This window comes from Columba livia, chromosome 5 (assembly GCF_036013475.1).
Source record: "Columba livia isolate bColLiv1 breed racing homer chromosome 5, bColLiv1.pat.W.v2, whole genome shotgun sequence".
NCBI lineage: Eukaryota > Metazoa > Chordata > Aves > Columbiformes > Columbidae > Columba > Columba livia.
In genome coordinates, this window is record NC_088606.1 from 14346667 (window position 1) to 14365472 (window position 18806).

Here is an 18806-nt window from a genome sequence, read left to right on the forward strand (position 1 = left end):
TTTAATACCCATATTTTTTTTTCCTTTTTGGCTGTCTGTCCTTCCAGCTTTTTCCATTTTGAAACTAAAGTAAAAATGGAGTCAAGGGAAATGAAGTGCCTGAAACATATCTGGATTTCGATAGAAATATAGTATTTTCATTCTATTTTTGACTAAGCTTAAAGGTTAGTATTCAAAGCATTAGTTTTCACCATTCCTTTCCTGGATGCCTGAACAGATTGTCAGTATATGTAGAAGAATCCAAAAGTTACTAGTTTTTGACAATATTCATGGTGTCTGGTGCCTGATAAAAGTAAAGATTTTCAACAACAAAAATATGCATATCACTTTATTTTTAAAGGTGTTACTGCAGAGAAGACACTTTTAAATTGCTTGCTGTTGGGGACGGGACAATATGAGGGTGGATTCAGTAATTCATTTTCTTCCAGCACATTGTTCTCTTTAAATATACCATTTCCTGCTCTTTTCCTAGAGGACCTTATGTGCCATGGGCCCAAATTGCTGATACACTGATTTTTTTTTTTTTTCTTGGAAGGTGCTGTGTGCTTGTGACCTTGTTACACATCAGTGGCACTGAGCACTGCTCACCTCCTCTCAAATGGGAACTTCAGAAAGTCAGGAGTGAGTCAACACTTCTGTGCGAGATGCAGGAAATACCAGGAACACAGAGATGGGGGAAGAGCTCCTGCCTAAACCCACGATGTGGTGGAATGACTGATGGCATTCTGCTTTCTTTGGGGCTTTTGGTTCGTCATTGGAGACTGCAAACATTGAAGAGTAGTAGCCATCTCTTTGCTTTGTGTTGCACTGGCTGCAAATTCGCTCTAGGACTCATTGCATTATAATACACATAAACCCAAGACTGGAAATCCTTCCTAACTTGCAGGGAATCCAGGTATATCCAGTTATATGAATTTTCTATTTTGAACAGTTATTGCACCCTTTTCCTTCCAAAGGAAGGAAACAGCTGCACTGGACCTGCCATGTGTTATAACTGTACTTTCAGGTTGAATACATCTGTCCAAAATGAAAGCCTCTGTCAACTTGCCTTTCCATGTTTCCTTGGTGACAGTGGTGCAATATTGGGCAACTAGGCTAATCCAAAGTGTAGTTATTTAAACATTTATTGTTTTATAATACTGCATTAAAATTTAAACACATTTTAAAGCTATTCCAGTTGCCTCTTTATTAACTCTATACTATCAATAGCTGAACTGGAAGGAGTTAATCACTTCTTCCTAATTTTCTTTTATAAATATGTGATTAGTCTGAATTATTAGGAAGGCACAATAGCTTTATTCTTCCTGTCAACTATGTGCAGAGAAGTCAGGATTAGTAATCTCCAGGGATCAGGAGCTGATTTGGTGGAGGCAGGCAGGAGGATGGCTAACTTTTGAACCTAAGAGGGCTTTGCTGGGCAAGGGTGACAGCTGTAGCATCTTTAGCCTGGATTTGAATTTGAATTCTATCTACCAGTGCAGCAATGCTATGACTTGGCAATATGTTATAATAATCTTAGTGACACAAATGTCGGGGGCTTTTTGTTACAGGTCCTCAAAGAGATTTAGGTAATTAATGTTAAATTGATGATATAAAGCCTCCATTCTATCGCTCTTACTAATTCTGATCTACTGTAAATAGACAGAAATATTCACAGGCCAATAATCCCAACACTGTTTAGGGGGTTTGATTTCTTTTTTATCATGAGTGTGAGGTCAATAGTTGCTGGAAGATATTCAGCTCTGTATCTGAAAGAGTTTATATTGAAAACACAGTGAAAAAATAGGGATGGGACCTGAATGCGTTCTCCTGCTGAGAAGGCCATATACTATTTCGTACTGTAGGCTTAAATGAGAAAATGGGCCAATGGGTCAGAATTTATCAGCTTTTCAACACAGTTGTGGGCTATTAAATGTTTATGTAGCAGATGGGAAAAGTGGAGAAATACAGTGCATAGCACACATGCCGTTTTGGGTCAAGAGGAGAAGTTTTCCAGGCTTCCCCCTTTGCTGTACTATGAACCTATGACCCTACTGCCCAGAGGCAAAAAAAGCTACCTGCAGAGATGTTAGCAGTATGGAAAAAAAGAATTACAGCGAAACATAAACACTCTACTCTGCAGAGATGCTTTTTTAAGTCCTTTAGGTTTTTTGTCCATTTGGCTCAGTCTTGGCAAAAATGTTGAGGAATTATTTTAAGTAGGATTAAGACACAGAGATCAAATAGAATGAGTGAAATTAAACAAGTAGAAAATAACTCAGGATGGAATATTTGGAATGAATTTGCTGACAATGGAATGCAATGTGCTGGAGAATTGATGAGAAATGCGAACTATGAAAATCCCATTTCTTGGGAAAGTTCAGGTGAAATAGTATATTCAACAGGGAAAACTCCTCTACTAGACAGGAGCTCAGATCTTAAAGAATTTAAATGTCCTTATGCTTCATATGTGTATTTTGTTAGGAACAGGGATCACTTTTTCTCAAAAGGAAAGAGCTCAGAGAGAAACCTCCGTCTGAGTTTTTCAGTCAATTAACATATTCTTTAATTAATGAATTAAATTAGAGAATTAATCTTGGGCAATTGGTGAGGATAGATATCAGTATTGTAAATTTTACACTTTAGGGATCCTTTTTTCTCTGGTCCTTTCCTTCCTAAATGATTGGTTAATAAATCTGACTAATGAAGCATGCAGATAAAAGGTAAAATTTTCAAACGCAGCTAATTGACTTAGAATCCAAAGCCAATGGGATTTATTGTCCTTAAGTCATTTAGAAATCTCTGGAAGTTTTACTCATCTATTCCATTGTTAACATTGATAAGATAATGAACACATACAGTCCACAAGGAAAAAAAAAAAAAAAAAAGTAGAAATAAGATTACTTATAGACTTCAGGAACTGAACTGACCACAGCAATAACTCCACAGATCTGGTGGCTGAAATTTGTTTTAGAGCTCCTGGCATTTTACTCCTAATATGCATCAAATAACAAATGAATAAACTGCTGCTGCACTAATATGTGACACTCCTTAACATCTTATCATCTCACACTGAATCTTAAGATAGTTTTCTACAAGAATCTGCTGCTGGACAGGCAGTTCCTAAGTCAATGGTCTGTCTTATTGTCACTCCATAATGCTAGATATCGATTGTCTATACCTTTGAAATTTTAATGTTCTCTTGAACAGTGTGTTTTAACACTGTTCCTGGTAAGATACCTTTTCCACCACAGGTATTTCTTCATAGTTTCTTGAGAAACAGATTAACTATCTCTTGTTTTGTATCTCTCCAATGGGTGGAAACCCATTTTGTGCTATACCATGTCAGGGCTGCACCAGCTGGTGCACTCCTGTATATTGTATAGCACAACCACTGTCATGCTGAGTGATCTCCCATTAGGGCAGTCTCAGGTAATCACCTGCATTTGTAAAACAGTAAACATAAAATAAATAAATGTAAAATGAGTAAATGACAATTCAGGCTGCATGGGCCATGGAGCAGAAGAATGTAAAACAGTACAGGCCAGGTGAAGGAGTGTGAGGCAACTGTGAGTTGAGGGAGCTTCCATGAGCAGGACTTTCAGGTTAGGTAGTGGACCAGTGCCATGATTTACCATGTTTAACCTCAGAAGTTATCAATAAATTCACTGGGATTTTCAGTGTTTTCATCCTTGTTTTCAAATTGTAGGGCTTATTGTGACAACAGTGGTATTGCTAATTATGCTGTCAGAAAAAGCCATACAGCAAGATGACTTCCAGTTGTTCAGCTTGTTTGGATTGTATGTAGCTGCTCATAGTCCTCCATAAATCCTCAGAAGTTATTGGCATTGAATTAGTGTGCTGGCTTCGGTTTAAGGTGTCCTTGAAAGGCTGTTTTTGACCTTAGCAGTATGTTTGTCTCAAGGTAGCAACTTTGAAAGAATAGAAGTGCATAAGCATTGCTCTAGTATTCAGCTCTAGAAAAGCCTGAGGCTAATGGCTAGTTTTCCATTTTTGTATTCTTTGTTCAAGATTAAATGGACCCAGTTCAGAGGTTACACATTCATTCAGTTCTCGCTCAAAATTTCTGTGTTTGACATTATTTACCAGCCTGGATAAAGCCTAGAAAATAAGATCAGCAGATAGAGAGTTTAGTGAAGCTTTCATGTTTCTATTAAAATGTTTAATTTTAAAAATCTTCAGTGTTCAGTGCTGCTGAGACCAGTTACAGTTTACATCATAGCATCATCTCAAAAGTACAGGGTGATGATTCAGCTTCTGGGATAAATCCACATTGTTTCTGTCCTCTTTTTCAGATGAAAACATTTTTGACATTTGAGGACAACATGCATGAAAGGTTTTATGCTACAAAATATTGAGATAAGCAGGGAAGAACTTCCTTGTGCGAACCATGGGAGTTCCTCGCATTAGTCACACTAATAAATAATAGACTGTACCTACTGAGCTTCCCTTTGAAACAGACCTCCTTGTGTTCAAGGAAACGTAAGTATTGGATTCTTCCTTTTAAAATGCTCATTCTGTTTTGCATCTTACTTTGCAGACAGCTGCTATTAGTTACTAGTGTCTACAGGAATAGAAAAAGTAGGAAAATACTGCCTTTTAAGTGTTCTTTTTCCTTTCACTAAATGTCCAGCAAATTCCCAGTTGCAGAAAGCCTTATTCCACCCCCTCCTCACTCTCCACCTTTCCTCTATAAGGTTTTTGTGAATTGCACTTCTAATTCTCTAAATGCATTACAACTCACTATTTATTTTGGTACACCATTTCCTTTCCATTGTACAGTTCTCCTCTGCAGGACCTTTTACAAATAGACCTCAGATATTGCCATTGCACTAACAAACAGTAGTCTCTGCTAAAACCCCAGTGAGAATCACTGCCTTTTTATTTAGAAGTTTGTTATGAGTTATGTTATCCCCGTATTTTTAGCTGGTGAGGACGAGAACTCCTCACAGCAAAACCGAACTGCCTCTTGAGGGCTGAACAGCCCTGGTTTACCTGGTCTCCCACAACAACAGACTTGATGGCAGCCAAAGAGATCGAGAGGCAGCCGAGCATGACAGCCGACATCAAAGCGAGAATGCCACACCTTGATCCAGGCTTCACTCTACCTGCCGGGGCAAACTTATTAACGTGACCACCCTGAGAATTCAAAGGAGCAAACACACATGGGCCACACAAAACCCAACCACTCAAATTTGAAAATGAAAATAGAAGTCTAGACAGCTTTTCTTCAGAATTCATTGCTGCTGACCTAACTATTTGGATTTTGTGCTTTATTGTGCTCTTTTCAAAGAACAAGAAGAATAGTTTATTTTGCTTAATAGAATAATTAGATGTCATAATTGTGGTGTTTCCTTTTTTTTTTACTTCAACGATAATGTTTTAGTTAAGCTGCCATCTCTTTCTGCAGAGTTAATGACTAGGCTGCTCACACAAAGAGTTAGTTAATTTTTTTCCTTACTGGACTGTTTGGACTAACTTAATCTGATGAAGATTTTGTGTCCGTGCATGTGCTGTAATGATTGTTTTTGTCTATGGTGTCCTGAGCTGTTAATCAGATGTCTAATTTTCATTCTTTATTTGTCACATGCAAGAACTACAGAGAAGTAGAGGATAATTAAGATATGGATTTATCTGAACAACCTGTTGTGTTTTGTTTTTTTTTTTTTTTGAGATGGGATGGTTACATTTGCCTGTGTTTAACCAATGTTGCATATGTGAAGAGTTCAGATTCCAGATAGTTTGAAATTTGGAGAGTGTGAGTCTGTTTTATTTTTGCAAGACTGGAGATGAACTGGGTGCACGCCTTAGTCATCCAAACTGCAAAGAATCTTGGGACAGATAATGCAATTTGAATGAATCTAGTCAGCTGTCTCTCCTAGTTGAAAGGATGGATGACATTTTGATGACTTCAGTGGTAAAGTGGCTGTGAAAAGATCTGACTAATACAAAGGGGAAGTTTCGTAATAACTTTAACGAGCTCCACAATTTCTCACATTTATAGTGTCTTCCATCTTGTAAATCCCCAAGGACTTCACAACAATATAAAGCACCAGTGAAAAGCAGCTACCTCTAGGGCAGAAAGTGGTGACCAGCTGTCTCCCAGCAAAGTACATAGCAGCAAAATGAGAAGGAAAAGTAATTTTGGCCAAGTAAACGGGATTATAAATTAAAAGTAAGTATTGTATTGCCTAAAGGAAATGCTTTGTCAAACACTGTGCCCCTTTTTCATTCCCCTTTAAAGAAAGCACTGTGAATGAAGACCATGTTCTGCTTATTAAATGATTTGTCTATCTCAGCCTTTCCCCAACTGTGGTCTGGAGTACATTTATTTGTGGTTTGTGGAGACTTTCTGGTCAGAGTGGTGAGACAACTTCAGTTTTCAAATGGTGTTTGTAGCTTCATGTAGCCTCACCCAGGATTTTTCCACTGCTTAAACTCCCACTGAGTATTCCAGTGCCATATGGCATAGTAGGGAATGTGAGTGTTTAGAAATGCTGGGGACATGGGGTGCTTAGGAAACTCACGCTTTTGGTCAAAGCCAGATCTGAGACACTTCTTCACCATGCATAATGTATTCTGTGCAATAGAGCACAGAGGTTGAAATGCTGGCCAACATTCAAAAAGAGAAAAAGATGAAATTATATAACACTCTGGTCTGGTAAGAAAAAATGTTCTGTTAAAAATGAATTGATCCCAAACTCACTCTTAAATACTCATTCAGTTTTATTTGCACCTGGTCTGACCCAGAAGAGGTGAAACAAAAAAGAGAGGAAAAGAAGAACAAGAAAGGTTTTAATTTGTTAACTATATCAAAATAAAATGTGTTTATTTTCAGCTCCTTTCTTCAATGTTGCCTTAACAATATTTTTCCACAAGGGAGTTATAAATAGAGTCTATAATAGAGATTATGAAATTGAAGGAAGATAATGAGAAATTTCTTATTTAAAGCTGTTGAACAGTGTAAATCTCTTTAGAACTGTGAAGCTGTCTAATAAATATCCTCTGGTCTAAAACTCGTCCCAAGCTAAATCAGAACTGAATGTTCTGATGTAGGTGGTGTACTTTGAAAGCTCATAGCTGAGACAGGACTAGCTCCTGCAAAGAAAGATCTCAAAATGTAGCAAGGAGAGACTAGCCCAGAGCAGAGGGTTGTATTTGACTTACTTCCAGTACCTGTTTATCCTACTCCGTTTCTACCTTTGTCCTCAGGAAGAACCAAAGTAATGGAATTACTGTAATATGCCACTATATTCCAGTTTTGCTAATTTGGGCTCAAAATTTCAAGAGGACACCTCACAGATTTTTGCATAATCAGCTCTAAACACCTTGCACTCTATCAGATTCTAGTATGAACCTGGTAACATCAGTACATTTCTATGGGATAGAAATTAAGGAGAACTCAAACGAGTTTGAAATTTTGGTCTGTGCCCTGCAAAAACAGTAACAACATCATTCCACTCCCCTGCCCATGAGATAAATACTATCAGTGAGAAAGTATGATACTGATCTGGAATATTCTGGCCCAGTTTGGTCACATGTCTGATGTTTGCTTGCCATTTTACATTTATTGCATGCTAATTTTACATTATGATTTCCAGGGTGATTAGCATGCCTTTTTAGCTGCGTATTCTTTCCAACTTACATTGCACACTTCGAACATAGATAATATGTAAATATTTCCATTCTGCAGTGGTTTCCACTGTGTGCTCTTTGGATTTAGCTACTCAATGAAGTAAATAGTGGAGCTGGTAGAACTCTTCATAAGAAATAATTCATCCAGCAGATTCAGCTCATCTGTAAATGTAATGCACACAAACTGATTGCGATTTTCCCAAATCAGTTCATTATTTGTAACTGTCTATTGAATTATTTTTGTGAGCAAACCATACCCTAGGAATTATCTGTAATTTGAACACTGTGACTATTTACTTTAAGTTATTTCTTAAGTGTGACTGTTCACCTGGTTTTACTTCTGGTCTCTGGTTGGATAAGCTAACTTTGAGAAACAGGTGAATTCTTCACTCAAGAGTTTTGTGTGAAGATGATTAGATGTCTGTAGAACAAAATGCGAAAGAACAGTTCTGAGGAGGGAGGGAAGAAAGGAGAGAAGGAAGAGAGGAGAGGAGGATGGAAGGAAGGAAGGAAGAAAGGAAGGAAGGGAGAGCGGTAAATGGAAGCAGGGAAAATATGTCTACACTTATTCTTAAAAGAACTTACTGTTGAGATAGATACTTCTATCTGAAAACAAAAAGCTTCAATTAATGGGTTATTGTTGTAAATAGTACTTAATAATATTGAAATTAAAGTATATTAAAACAAAGTATTAATGGACACCCATTGTACGTCCCTGGGTCTCCTTGTATCACACAGGCCACTAGACTATTAGAAACCGCTCCTCAATAGAACTGAATAATACCTTAAAATCCTACTTGATTTTAAAAAGTAGGGTGAGTTTAGACTGAAGTGGAAAGAAAGCAGAAATATGGAGAGAAATTATGTGACTGAGGTGACACAATGGGTGACTGACTGTACTGCAGAGAGATCCCAACATCTCAGGTTCCTAAGGTCATGCAATGTCCCTATGCACCGTCATTCCTCCGTCATGACATGTTCTTAAGGCCATACGAGAAGCTGGGGACCAGGTCTAGCCCACTTAATAGTTGGTCCCTCTGGAGAGAAATTGCTATTGTATTCTCCATACCCATCAGATAATGACAATCTGCACACTTTAACATATCCGCAAAGCACATGGATTGAATCTGTTGGTCTTTATTTTATGTACCTTCATCATTCACCCAGCACTCTTCACAGCCACTAACCAGGTGTATATGTGTGGGGCTCTGCATCAAGTTCATTTGCCAGCATACCTGCAGGAGGAAATTTAACTTCTGAACTTCTGATCTAGATTTTACATCTGGCTTGGCTTTATGTAAACATCTGTGGTAAAGACTGCATCAAGGGAACATTAATGATATTTTTTATATATATATATATATATTTTTGGGTCTTAGGAGCTGTACTGTCTTTTTTTTTTTTTTCCCTCTGTCTCAGGCAGCACAAGGTAAAGATGACTTTTGGCATGACAGGTTCTTTCCCTTTCCTTAAACCAAGACACACCCTAAATGAATGAAAACTCAGCAATTAAATACGCATGCATGCACACATAGATACCTCAGTCCGATAATATCCTATCTGTAGCCACTCTGGGGCCAAATTCACGTATGGTGGGCACATATTTGCACCAGATTTAGACCTAAAAGCATGTCTAATTCTGTGAAGTCACAGGCATATTCATTTCCTGGTTTTAACATGCTCATATGGCATGTAAAGTTTTGAAAGGTTAGGCTGAAAAGATCATAAACCATGTTGTTAGCATGTGTGATTTTGTAGCTGTTTGCAAAGTGCTGAGATCCTCAGATGGCAGGTGCTATATAAATGCCATGTCTTATTATTTCTAATATTATCATTCAATTATATATTAATCACTCACATGAATGAAATAAGATTTTACTGTATGGTTTTGACATTCCTTCTTATGCTTTTGATTAATCTCTACAGGACATGATTATATTTTGTTGAAACAGATCTATAATAATGAATATAAACACAGAACTTTGTTTTTAATCTGTTACTGATACTATGTTTTGTTTAAAGAGAGATAAGACTATCATTCGGATGTGGGACCACTGCTGAAAGTCAGCTGTCAATTATGTCCAGAGCTGTACTCCAACTTACTGTGAACAAGGGTGCACACACCCCCTTGAGACACCAGGAAAGAAGAGGTTAATCCTTAAACTGGCTGGAAAAGGGACCACAGCTGTCTCTCCATCCTGCAGGAATTAGGCCAGCTGTGGGGAGTTAATTGCTTCCTATACATACCCCTCCACACACAGCATAAAAGGGGTGTGTTGGGAAAGCCTGAGCTTGACAGGGAGACTGGGAGAGGAAGGAAGCTGGGTCCAGTGTTAGGTGATCAGATCTGAGCAAAGCCACGTCCTACTCTCTCTTGCCTGCCTGGTGTGGGCAGTGCTTAGGCTGAGTACAAACAAGTTATCTTTATGTGAGGTCTGCTGTTGAGAAGGGAGATTTTTTTTGTCTGCTCTTGACCTTTGAAACGAGGCATTTTTTTCTGGTAGGTTTTACTTTCTAGAGTGATGGTCCTCATGAAATGCTGAGATTCTGTAGTCCCTCTTTTTGTTGGTGTGTCAATAGGTCACACTAAGCTCATAGGTACACTTCAGGGCACCCATGTGTTTCCACAGCAGGAGGGATTCTAAGTTACAGAATTCAGCAGGCAGATAGTGGGGAATGCTCATGGTATGTACACAGAGAATTGGGTTCTTCAGGCTGTCTGTTGATGTTAGGAAAGTCACAGTAAAGAATATTCAGATTCTGAAGAAAGCACGCTAGTTTCCTTAAAATCAGATATGGTGCAGAGCTATAATTTTTTATTTGGCTTTCACTTTCCCCCGTTTCAGTGCTAGGGAGTGCCGCTTGAGTCTAGAACCTGATGCTTTCTGTTTATTATCTCTAGTTTAATGTCACCCATGTTAGCTGACCACTATGTTCTGAATTTAAGTTGCAGGAATGCTTCTAGGGAGAAGAATAATGTGTGTCAGGACCTGATTGGCATGACTTACCTAGTGCCTGATGTGTTTGGTGTAGGGCTGCTGATTCTTATGCTGCTCTGTACATGACTATTGGGGCTGACCGCATGCTTGATTGGACACCCTGGCCCACCAGTGTGAGCTGAGCATCTCCCATGCCGCTGTGGAGGCTGTGCCTTGCTAATTTATCTTGGCAAAGAATAGGGATTCTTTTACCTCTTGGGCACTGACATACCTGTTCAGGGGGTAGGATTTGGCCTTTAGTGAACTGATTATCCATTCCCTTGACATAACATAAAGCTCTAGGATTTACGACTATATAAGAAAGTAATAATCTTGCTGGGATATGTGGGGAGTTACATACAGTATGTAAATCCCATCTTGAGATAGGAATATGTTCCTTTGAGAGTACAGCTGTAAGAGACCTGTATTATGAAACCTGAATCCATGTAAAATGGCCTGGTTTCATTACAAACTTGAATCTCACTTTACATCACTTCGAAGTTTTGCTATGGTTCATGAACATTTCAAAGCAAACCTGGACCCAGGTTCAAATAATTCTTTCACTCCTCTGTATCATGTAAACTTTGTAACACTATGCTATTTCAATACAAAAACAGATAAAATGTAAGCCTTTTCACTGAGTGTTTTGATAAATTTTTTTTTTCCTTTTTTTTGGTGCTGTTTTATAGTCTTAAAGTGCAATTCTGCAGCAACAAACAAAGTGAAATATTTGGAAAAGTCTCTACAGAAGCACTGTGATCCAAAACAGACAAGTTCTTCACAACTGTACTATAGTGAAGGGCAAGGCTTTAGCTGCTAAGCTTGGTGCAGCCACACTCACTGTCAGAAATGCACTGGAGGAATGCAACTTCTCTGGTTTCCATTTCTGCCTGAAGGGGAGCATAACTCAGTGAACCCACAATGAGACTTGGGGGAAAGGAAAACTAAATTATGTTTAAAGAAAGAAAAGAAGCCTTCTGTTTTTTTTTTTTTTTTTTTTTTTAATGATGAGTGATGCTGATCTCTTCCACATAACATAGATAAGGTTACAACAAGCCTTTCATTATGAGCCTAATATTGAAAGCGACCCCCACCAAACTTTGTCAAGCCAAAAATCAAGCTGAAATTTCATAGGCAGTAGCTAAGACCAGACCAGAATCTCCCCTCCTGGCATATTTGTTAAGGTGTGTAAAGAGGAAAGGAGGAGGAAAACAGAGAAAGTATGCAGAGGGAATTGAGTTCCTGTAAAAGTATCAAGTTTGCACTACTACACATGCCACGTTGTGCTGTTATCACTCTCTGATGCTTTTAAGTACAGATGTCTAAATTAATTTTCTTTACAAATAAGCAAATGCTGAGCCTAATGAGATATGGTGTGTATTATTAGGTTTGTTAAACAGGTCAGACAGAGGAAACAATGCGAGCAGCAGGAGAATTTGCTCTCTGCTCTGGTCTTTAATTAAGGTCTGTTCATAACACAGGTGACACTCATCAGAGCCTGGAATCAGTGCTGGGCTTTGATTCTGGAGAGTAGGGATGGTCTTGCACGCAGTTCAAAAAGCTCTGTTGCAGTGCTGCTTTACACCTGCAAATTAAAGCAAGTTATTGCTCAGATTCAAGTTAGACTCTGCTTCCCTTTTCCTCTGGAATCCTGTCTGCAAGACACCAAGTATTTGTCAGCATGAGCAGAGAAACAACACTGAAGAGGATTTAGTGATAGGAGCAAGAAGATACACTATCTCATCACAACACCAGTATTGCTGTCTTTAGTGAGAATGAGAAACTTCAGCTTTAAGTTTATGCTGAATGTGAAAATGGCAAAAGTGTCAATGAGAACTCCCTGCTGCTACCTGGTATCTTCACACTGACTAGCACTGACCCAGGAAACGAAGCATGACAGTAGGCTGTGAAATTGCACAGGGCAAACATGATTTTTTTCCCACCCTCATAGAAGAAGTTCTAGGAGATTCATAACCTCAGAAATAGAAGAAAAAAATCAAAACCATGCCAAGCCATTTAAATTGGACTTCATGATAAACTGAGATTTGATATTCCTGGATAATTACTAATGAGAACACTTTCCCTTTAATTATCTTGTGGTCACCATTTCAAAGGTGATTAAAGCTATTCTTCACTAGATGTGGTTATAGATTTAATGCAAACCTGGTCTTTCTTGTGGTTTTATCACAGCAATTAAATCTGGCTTGCACACAGACTTTGTGTGGCATGAGGGATTTCACCAAGCAAAATGATTTTACCCTTCAGGCAATGTTAAATTTAGGAAAAATATAATTAATTGTATCAGACAGGTATCTATTATCCATCATGCACACATTCTTAGAGATCAGGGGGCCCACTTCTTCTCAAAACAGAAACAATCATTCCCTTCAGCTCCGGTCTTAAGCACAGTACCAACTGTTGCCTATTCAGACATGTTTTAACAAGATCATTTTATTATCTGTAAAAAGAAATCATCCTTTCTCTGAGAAGAAACAATAGAAAATCCCATGTTTTGAATGTAAGTTCTCCCTTCCTATCCCATTTTCACTTAGTGTTTCATAGTTCTTCACTTTCTTTCTGATTGTCTGCAGCAGTTATGTCTTGGAAATAATGCAGAGTTAGCCTATTATAGTTACAGGCTATGTAATATGTTTCTATTTAGCTTTTATCTGCTGATTGTAAGATTACCTGATTGCATTTTATTTTTTGCCCCCTAGACTACTCAATGGGTTTGTTGCTAACTTATCTAATATGGTACAATCCCTCATCCACAAAAATTTTCCGATTTAATTAGGGTTTTAGGCCTTCTTCTAAAGAAAAAAACCTGCATTTTCAAAATGCAAGTAGGCACTCAAGACCCCCATGTCAGTGATACCGTGTGCTCCTAAAATGTCTTTCATCAGTGGATCTCAAAGCATTTTTCAAAACATTTGCAAAGCATCAGGAGAGAGAAATGTATATCTAGTACAGAGATGCATAAAATGATAGACTGTGTAAGTTATATATATACCATGCTGAACATCAGACTACTCTACTTTTGATTACATTAAAAAGATAGTGTTTGAGATATGTGGGTGATATGGGCATTTTTATTGTTGGTGGGGTTCCTCCCTGATCCTCAGGATAGGTTACCTTTAGGGGAACAGAGCTGGATTTAAAATGGTGCATCAATATGCAAGCATAAAATGAAAATGAGGAGATAGAGCTAACTTTTCTCGTTTTGCTTTCCTCTAATGCTTCATAGAAGCTTATTCATCCATCTGATTAAAACAAAATAAAATAAAAGATTTAAAGATGGTCCTAAGGAAAATAAAACACAGCAGCAGAGAACTAGTTTTACAGTTGAATTATTGAAGTAGAATGCTGTTTGGGAAAATAAGCTGTGAAATCTTACAGAGCTGTTATCAGATTTCATCTGTATCTTCTTTTATTGTTTCTTTTTAAATTCAAAAGCCTTAGTTCTTGAAAGAGTCTTGAAAGTATTACAGCATTCAGAGCAGTGACATTGTAAAATATAGGGTACTAATCACAGAGTAGCTGTGCAACATACAGCTTTTTCTATCTGTCATATTTAATAACTAGACTATCATATCATTTGATTCTCATGTGCCAGAATCAGAATCCTACCTCTCAACAGTTTGGAACCATGACAAAAATAATACCAATCAGCCAATCTTATGACTCAAGTGACCTTGGCCTTTGATCCAGTCAGATCTTATCAGATCTTCAGAGGGTCAAGGTACACCTGTTTTCAGTATTTTAGCATTTTAGCCTGCAGCATTAAAGGGCTACAGGGGACACAGGATACTCAGAGGAAAAGACATTGCTCTGCTGTGTGCATGTGTGCGTGCCTACGTATGTGCATAAATTCACGCAAGTGCCGCTGCCTGGGGACTGCGATATGTATAATAAAGCAGTCTGTTATTTAAAACTGAGTTTAATCCAAAGCAAAATGAGTGTGCTTTTTTTTTTTTTAATTTTTTATTACAGAGTGCATATACATTTGAAAGTGTTGTTAATGCAAACTATTTCATTAAAAGTGTTCTTGCAACATGCATAGAGAAAGAGAGGCAACTTGGCAGAACAGGTATCATATACATGAATAGAATTAGTGCTTAACAGCACACAAACATGCTTTGCTGTATGGGAAACAGCATGATCAGGTGCACATCTGCCATATTAAAGGATTATGAGAAGTGGGGAGAAAATAATACTTCATTCTGAATGTAAAAATATTCTGTTTTTTAAAGAGGTGTCTCTTGAAGCAACCATATTATAAGATATAATACTACAAAATCTTCTTGATTTAGTACTATAGAGACTATTGATGCTTATGACTGCTTAATTTCTCTTTCTGAAGCATGCAAGAAAGACATATGCTGGAATGTAGGAAGTTGGTAGCATGTTCATTTAGTCAGGAGTAATATGCAGCCAGAGGCACTAAATATGACTATTTTGTTGATAAAAACACGCCAAACATTTCATTCCCAGCTATGAAGTATGGAATAAACTTTTGATGACCAATGCTGACTTCTATTGGAAAGATGTGCTGTGTATACACCAGGCTAATGTGTATGCATTGTAAGCTATAGAGATATTATTATCATACAGACCATTGTTTGCAAACGGGAAGCTTAGAAGGCTGTGAAGATAATTTCTCGTGACAATTACTATGTACAGTAGGCATAGAAATTGTTTGCCTGTGATCCTCAGTAACTGTTAGTGAGGCATGCCTGCACATCTATCAGGGAGAATATGAGGGCTCTTCATTTACAGAAATAAGATGGTTTTACTGAAATGTGTACGCTGAAGTATTCCTGAAGTTCCCTGTCCCAGCCATGCTGCAGTATGACCCCAAACAGCAAAGCAGAAGGTTTTGTTTGCATGTTACAAAAAATGGTGATTGTCCCACTATAGGTAAGGATCAAAGCATGATGATCGTAATCTATCTAACATAAAATGGACATTGCAGTATTAGGCAGAGTTTCTAATCTACAATTGACAACCCACTGCTGTGGTTTCCAAGTAACCATATCTTAATTTCATGGGTGGTTTTTGGTAAAAAGGACAAAGGTACAAAAAGTTTATTTTGGTGGCACTAGACCAACTTCTACCATCAGTGACTTCCACCTGGGGCCCTTTTTAAAAAAACCTGTCATAGAGTAGCACTGATTTCACTAAACTCATGGGATGCTTCTGCTTGCAAAAGGACTGCTTGTATGAACCAGCATTGTGGAATTAAACCTTTAATACTGTTCCAACAAAGCAGGAATGAACAGAAAGAAGCTCACTGTAAAGAAGAGGGAAAAGGGAACAATTACTTATGCTGCTGTCCTATTTTGGCTACAACTTTCCTTCCAGTGCTGTCACTTGCTTTTTCTTTATTTTTCCTATTTGTGGAATGGAGGGAATTGATCCCACATATATATACTTAGGGAGATGCTGAACATGACCCAACACTGCCTATATCACAGAGCTGTTGAGGAGGTAAATATGATCATATTTGTGAAGTGCTACATTGTATGAATTACCAGTTATGTTAACAATGATATATTTATAATTCAAAGCAGAATGGGCTGCATTCCCTGAGGGATCTAAGTGATTTTTTATCCACCTACCTTTCCACACAGGTAAAATATAGTGTTTTAAAAAGACTTGGATAGTTGTATTGTTTAGGTTTGTAGACAGGATGCAACAGCAGGCAATATATTCTGACAGTCACTTTCTTCACAGCCTGCATACTGTTCAACTGCATCATAGACAATTAAAAGGGGATTGATTGGTATAAACTGAGTCTGCAACATTTTCTTTGCCTTCAAATGTGCCAAATTTCTGTGCCACAAATGATAGTGTGAGTCAGGTGACCTGAAGACCTCTTTAAACTGTAGAGTTGTTTCTGTTTTCCCTATCCATTTTAATTAAAGAACATGAGGCAGCAATATATATATATATATATTTTTTTTTTTTAATTTTTTTTTTTTTTTTCTGCCAAAGGCTGTATCCTGACTAAATGTCTTAGACTCCTTCCATTTCCTGCCCATTCCCAAACACCACCTCTGTACTCACTACTGTTTCCATTTGGCTCAAGGCACTATCTCCCCTTTCTTTGCAGCTCTAGGTAACTCTACCCTTTCATAAAACCAACAATACTGTTTCTTAAGGCCCAGAGCAAATAAGACACCAGATTCCTGTGGTCACTTCTCTTGTCCTTTCCTCTCTCTTTTCTGCTGGTCTTGGATATGCTGTAACCATTCTGTGCATGGCATAGAAAGCACAGTTAAGCAAAACAATGTTCCTTTCTACAACACACTATGTGCACCCCTGGACAGCAGATTACTGTCTTGAAAGACAGACCTACACAGTTCCTCACAGCCAGTTGCCAGGTGTCCAAGAACATAGTTTAAGGTGAAATGAATTGGGTAGGACTGAAAAGCTACATTCCTTCTTCTTATATTGTCCATGAGTGTTCAATAAACATGTTGAAGTTTTTCTATTAATTAGTAATTTCATACATTGTATCAATAAGGGAACAGATGTAGTTACACATGTAGGAACAAGCTCCTCACATAGATGAAATAGAAGAAATGATATACTGACTCTTGGACTTTGTAGGTATGTGTTAGTTTCAAAGTCAAAAGTAAAACTTGTAAACAAACCTCTTATTGGCTTTGACCTTGAAAGTGCTATTTCCTTAATGGGACTGTCATATGATTAAAATTAAATTTGTGAGCAAGGACTTGCACTTCAAACATATTTTCCTCTTAAGGGAAAGGATGAGTAGATTGTAGTTCCACTAGTAATAGCGAGTAGATGATGGGTTGTATCATTGCAAGCACTATAGAAAATTTAATATTTTAAATTTAAAGATGTGAGTGACTGTCTAGTAGTTGGAGCACTGCAGTAGAACCTGAAAAATTTGGGTTATTCTGGTCTAAGATCACTGATATCTTCCTGTGTCGCTTTCAGCAACGTATTTGGTGTCTTGACTACACCTTCTGCATGGTATAGTATCAATATAAATGGCCTAGTCAATACCTAGACTAGCTACTCTGCCATCACAAAATAACCTTTTCTGTAAGGTAAATTAGGCTCAGCAGGACCCTTTGCTGATATCATTCTTCTAGTTTTACTCTTTGTTAACATATTCTGGAGCAGACTTCCGATGCTTTTACAACTGACATGATGGCCTCAGTGCAAATACAGACACTCCTGCCTTCAAGTGTCTTTTTATACAACCTGTGGTTTACCTAAACCATGTAGGGCCCTCAGAATGGCTTCGTCAAAACCTTGCTTCATTTTCAGGTCAGGAAGTGCAAAATCGACGTTAGTATCCTTTGTATATACACAGGATTTGGATGTGACAGCTGGGGAGCAGGTCATCTTCAAACATATGCAAGAATGAACTGAATGAACTCTTCAGCTTGGAGAAAACCTTGTGACTCTTAAAAGACAAAACCAGAAAGCAAACACTTATATGTTCATATCTCTCTTTGTTCTCTCTGGAAATGGCATAGAGACATTGAAGCCCTATTCCTTGGGCTACCTAACAGATGGGTTTTTATGTTACTGCTAAAGGGTATTTAGTGGGTCACACTGGTAAGCTTTGTCTCCATCCACTCTTGCGCAGCAGTACATGACTGACAGATACTGTTCCCAGATCTATATATAATCTTGCATATATCATAGATGATGCTGATATGGAAACTCATTGAGGCTGAGTTGGGCTGTCCTTCTATATGTGAGACTTCACTGAAGTAAAGTGGAACTTTGAGCTGAGATCGATAGTAGGATCAGGCCATAAGAAAATAACTGTAAAGCCCTATTGATTGTTTACTACATTATGAATGCAAAAAAACATAGATTTTTAATGATGTCAGATATTCTTAAAGAAACATAATGATAAAACAATTGCCTGATAGCTTCAAATTAAGTGTTTTCTCTGTTAGCCTAAGCATTTACCTAAGGCTTCTAAATTTATTTCCTAACTTGACTAGCCAAGTGACCTTTCTGAAGTTATTTATATTGTCTTTATATTTGTATTCAATTACTCAGCATAAATCAGAATGAGAATTCAAGGCCTGCTTCTACTTCATCTTTATCAGTATGCAATGAACCTGATCCAAAGTCTGCTGAAGACAGCAGATGAGGCCCTATTGACATTAGCTGACTTTGACTTAGAGCATCATATACAGA

The 18806-nt window shown here is 37.9% G+C and overlaps 1 long non-coding RNA gene across 1 annotated transcript in view; it reads left to right on the forward strand.

The window, feature by feature from the left end:
- The first annotated feature begins 394 nt into the window (after positions 1-394).
- The window catches only part of LOC135579694 (uncharacterized), a 65091-nt gene continuing 46679 nt past the window's right edge, over positions 395-18806 (forward strand). Inside the window, exons 1-3 of the long non-coding RNA XR_010473295.1 lie at positions 395-895; positions 4296-4482; positions 6005-6175. This is a non-coding gene — a long non-coding RNA (uncharacterized LOC135579694). The remainder of the gene's footprint in view (positions 896-4295; positions 4483-6004; positions 6176-18806) is intronic.